We start from the raw sequence: 4,943 nt of genomic DNA, 5'->3' as shown, positions 1-4,943 counted from the left end.
ACATATATTCAAAGATTTGCACACATTTTCACGACTTAAGCTTGCAGCGCGGCACTCGGTGCCGCGCTGTGAGCTTGTAGATCTGCTATTTTTCAAAAAAGTATATAAAATAATTAAAGCCTCTCCACCTTGGAGGACTTGACCTTGGGCCCTAGTAGCTCAGTCCCACTTTTACCCCCCTTGTGACGCCCCTGCACTCATCCTCGATGGTGTGCACGCGCACTTGTTTGTTTAATTTATATTGTAATGCCTCCTCTGAAGGCCATTTTATGTCCTGTGAATTACACGTTTCTCATGATAAGTGCGTGTGCGTGGAATGTATATGTATAAATCTCGTTAGTCATTGGTGGTGGTTGATATATGAGCCGGTCAGATATGGACTGTGATATGGAAACAATTTATGAGCTGCTGATCTGCAGTGTTCCACACCACAAATCATCTCAGATTGAACTGATAATAATAGCCTATATGAAAACGCACACACGCACACTTTTGTATTACTACACTTGGGAGGACATGTACGTTTTGGATACCATTGAAAACAGATAGACCCCACATTTGAAGCGGTGAAAACCGCTTCCAAGGTATACCTTTGTCTGTCCCGTGTCCCGTGCATGTCCAGTCCAGAATTGGTCAAGCTTCACATGACAATTTGGCTCTCCAGACAAAATCATTCATTCATTCAAGAACACATAGAATCTAAAAATATAGAACTAAAGCACATAGAAAGTATAGATCTAGAACACAGAATGTATGGATCTAGAACACAGTTTTCATAGCTCTAGAACACATAGAATAAAAATTCACCGCTTCACTTCGAACTGAGGTTTGATTTTTTAAATCAATTTAGATCAGCTATTTTGGGGCGCATAGCACTGAATCAGTTGAGTATGAATCCAATATACTGTAAATCCAACCCCTAAACCCCTTAACCTAAATTCTAAATGTCTAATTCTGAACTAATATACTCTCTGTAAAAGAATCTTGTTCCCTGTGCGGGACAGGAAAAGTATCCTCACAATGTCGATACGATTTATTTACCTTAAATTGTATAATTGTGGGGACATTTGGTTCCCACACACACACACACACACACACACACACACACACACACGTGCGCGCACGCACGCACACGCACACACACACGCACACACGTACACCCACTGAGCCACGCTGAGCCAACACTGCAGTCTGTCAGTCTATATATGACAGGAGGATCAGTTTGTGAAAACAGAAATGTCCCCCACAAACCAACACATTATCACAGCAGCATTCATACCGGTCTGACTGGATGTAAATATCATGACTTAACATAATGGATACCCAGCAGAGGTGGAATAAGATGTACTCGGCAATACCACAATGTGGAAAATTACAAGTGTTATGACCCTAGGGTCATGTCAATGTATTTCCCTGTATGGTGTCTGTGCATGTCTTCTCCCTGTCCTTTGTATGGGTGAGTGAGTGAGTGAGTGAGTGAGTGAGTGAGTGAGTGAGTGAGTGAGTGAGAAATGTCTTGTGACTATTACTGTTACTCGGATTAGATACAAGTTAGATGTAAACAAGTATACCGACTCTCTAACTCCATGCATGTCTGGCATTTGTTACAAACTGTAGACTACGGCTAGAAAAAGTAAAAATGGACAAAATGGACTTATGCATCTTGTTATGTAAAATGTACAGAATCCAGACACGATCAACAATCATTCATTCTATCTACGTATGTACAAGCTCTTCTGTGTCTGGAGTCACAATGACGTGTGTTTTATCACAGTGCAAACAATTCCAACAGTCCACTGAAACTAAAACTGCCGTTTCAAAGGCTCGCCGATGAGACGTCAGTACAATGTACAGTATCTTTTATCACTGTGTTTCCTCAATAAAACAACAAAACGACACTCTCAAACCGAGGGCAACTTGACTCGTGAACGCACATACAGCATAGGTTTCAGTCTTACTGCAAGTTTTGTCATCATAAAGGTTATCTGATATGGACGCAGATCAAACGGCACCCTACAAGAGGACATTTCCTACTTTGAAGTACCGATGCCTTATCTCAAAATAAACAAAGCCACTGATGGCAGGTACGACACTGTGACTTGCTGAAAGTTGTCACTTTCCGTTTTCGATCAATGGAAGAAGCCGATGCCTACATCCCTCCTACAGACACACATATCAAGTCAAGGTCCCCCAAATTTATATGTATTTGGCCGCGGACCCCCATCTGAAAATGTTTTGTACCAGGGACCCCCAGAAGGAAAGATTTTTTTTTTTTTTTTTTTTTTTTTTTTTAAGTGGCGCGCTGTGAGCTTGTATTATCTGCTATTTTCTTTTATAGCCAAGTATAAAATATGGATAAAGTAGTTAGAATTATTTAGCTGGGGACCCCCTGGAACCCCCCGAAGACACTTTGAGATCCAGTGCTCCACAGGTCCTCTGAAAGATACAGACATTTATAGGGGGGGTTTTCCAGTTTCTGGACAATTGTCGGTGCGACTGAATTTCAACTAAGCACAAACCATCCCAGAGTCACCATGGCGACACTCACACCAAGTTTGAAGTCAATCGTAGAGGAGAGTCCAGGACAGACAGACTCACAAACAGACTTTCATTTACAGAGAGTTGACTCTACACACCACACACACACTAACAAGTCAAGAGATTCTATGCAAATTAACTATCAACGCCAACATTGGGCCAATGTGTGCGGGGGCCATAAAGGCTGTGTATCCATGAGTGTTTCTTCCCAAAACTGTGGTTCCCAAACTTTTCAGGCCGTGACCCCTTAAAATATTCATATCTGGGGACCCCCATCCTGACAAGCACTTGGAAATGTAGAAGTTGAGGTATTCCGTTTTGTTTGACTCTGTTTGGGAAACATTGGCCTAAAGCCCTCTTCCGAATGCCCAAGCTGAACATATTTAAACGGCCAGTGCAGGATAGATGCTGCAGTCAGTGCCTTGTCACACTGCTGGTGTTCCCATTGAAAACAATTAAAAACGTCAGGAAAACATCAGGAGAAAAAAAAAAAAAAAACGCTTTGTTGGACACAGCCTAACAGTGCAAACTATACTGTACTCGCATTAATATACGAAGGTAGCTACTTGACCGCTTAGCGCTGTTGTGTCTATTGTTCCGGATATAAAAGATGTTATTTTAACACGGTAACCAGTTAAGTCCTACTTCCTGGTCCATGGCGGGTGTTGTTGACACAGTAGGACTGTTTGTCCAAGGTTAGGACTGACTTCCGTGTTGACTTTCCCAAGCTGGAGTGATGCTAACCTAAAGAGCAACCGTACACACATTCTAGGATCCCTTCTCCACAGACTGGGATATGGACAAAAATGTATGACGCACGTCGTTCACTTTTCTTTCTTTTTATGTGACATGAGGCTTTTTTTATTATTATTTCAAATAAATACAAATATTTAACTATGATTTTTTATTTCATACATATACTGTATAAATACATATATTTTTAAATCAAAACCAAATAAATTCAAAAAATTCGAAACAAATGTTTAAAGTAGTAGTGAAAATAGCCGATCTACAAGCTCACAACGCGGTGTGAAGCAAAGCATTGTGAGCTTGTAGATCGGCTTTTTTCACAGTCTAATCTCCCTTTTGTGACACGTTTCGAGCTTGTAGATCTGCTACTTTGATGCTTTTGTGTGATGCTGTAGTTGTAGTATTATCAAGTAGAGCATTCATTTAAAGAGGTGGTGCCATGATTTTTCCCCCCTCTAAAACATGATTATCAGGTATTATGATTACACTAGGATACAAAAAAGTATACAGAAATAGTTAAAATTGGGTTTTTATGTGGCCACAACCCCAGTTCATTAAGTATGCATGGATGTCATGGTGGGTGGTGACCCAGCTGAAGTTAGCCACACCCCACAGTGTTGGGTGAATGGTAATTAGGGGAGGAGTTGATTCTGTGATGTAAAAGTATCTGTGTTTTTTACACTTTTGACCACAAGGTGGCAGCCTCCAAGAGAAAACAAACAAATACCAAGAGAATACATAATTGCTCATAAAAACCACACCAGGGGGTCCAATGATGTACTTTCAACCTCCTAGACACATAAAAAACAGAAAAAGTACAAAACTATGGCACCACCTCTTTAAGAAAATAAAATAAAAATAAAAAATAAAAATAAAATAAGAGGTTTCTGCCCGACAGCGATGACAATATTATTATATTACTATATTACTATTGTAAAACAGTAATACAGCAGACTCATTACTCCATGAGTGATACAATGGAGCTGTCCTACTGTCTGTCTCTCCTACACTGTGGGAATACATGCAACATCAGTATGACTTCAGCATCACCTTCTAAACTGTGTTGATTTCCTCAAAATATGATCCCGAATGTGCCTGAAAGTGATTTGTCATCACTAGTGGCAAGCAAGGCTAAAAATACACCAGTGAGGCTGCAAGAGAGAGAGAGAGAGAGAGAGAGAGAGAGAGAGAGAGAGAGAGAGAGAGAGAGAGAGAGAGAGAGAGAGAGAGAGAGAGTGGAGAGAAGGAGAGAGAGAGAGAGAGAGATTGTGTATAATTTATTTAATCAAAGTCATGCTTGGTGTGCGTGCAAGCGTGCGTACCTCTAAGTTCCAGTAACAGTCCACTGGCTGTGACCTCATCATCAACACTCTCTATCACGACTCCTGGGGTGATGTCACACTGATGTCATCATGTTACAGGTGCTAACAGGGAATCACAAACAATCAGTTGCAATGCATTGTACTGTATATCGTCGTTGTCGGGTGGAAACCTCATGTATTTATCATTTTAACTAAACAAGTGAAAACAGCAGATCTACAAGCACGCCTCGCACCACAAGGCGTTGTGTGCTTGCAGATCGGCTGCTTTCTCTATCTTTGTGCGACAGCCTTGTAAGATGAAGCAGGGCTTTACTTGGTGAAAAAACTTACAAA

The sequence above is a fragment of the Nannobrachium achirus genome (genome assembly GCF_963921795.1).
Source record: "Nannobrachium achirus genome assembly, chromosome: 6".
NCBI classification, from domain to species: Eukaryota; Metazoa; Chordata; class Actinopteri; order Myctophiformes; family Myctophidae; genus Nannobrachium; species Nannobrachium achirus.
The sequence above is the reverse complement of the archived record's forward strand: the minus strand, read 5'-3'. Positions refer to the sequence as shown.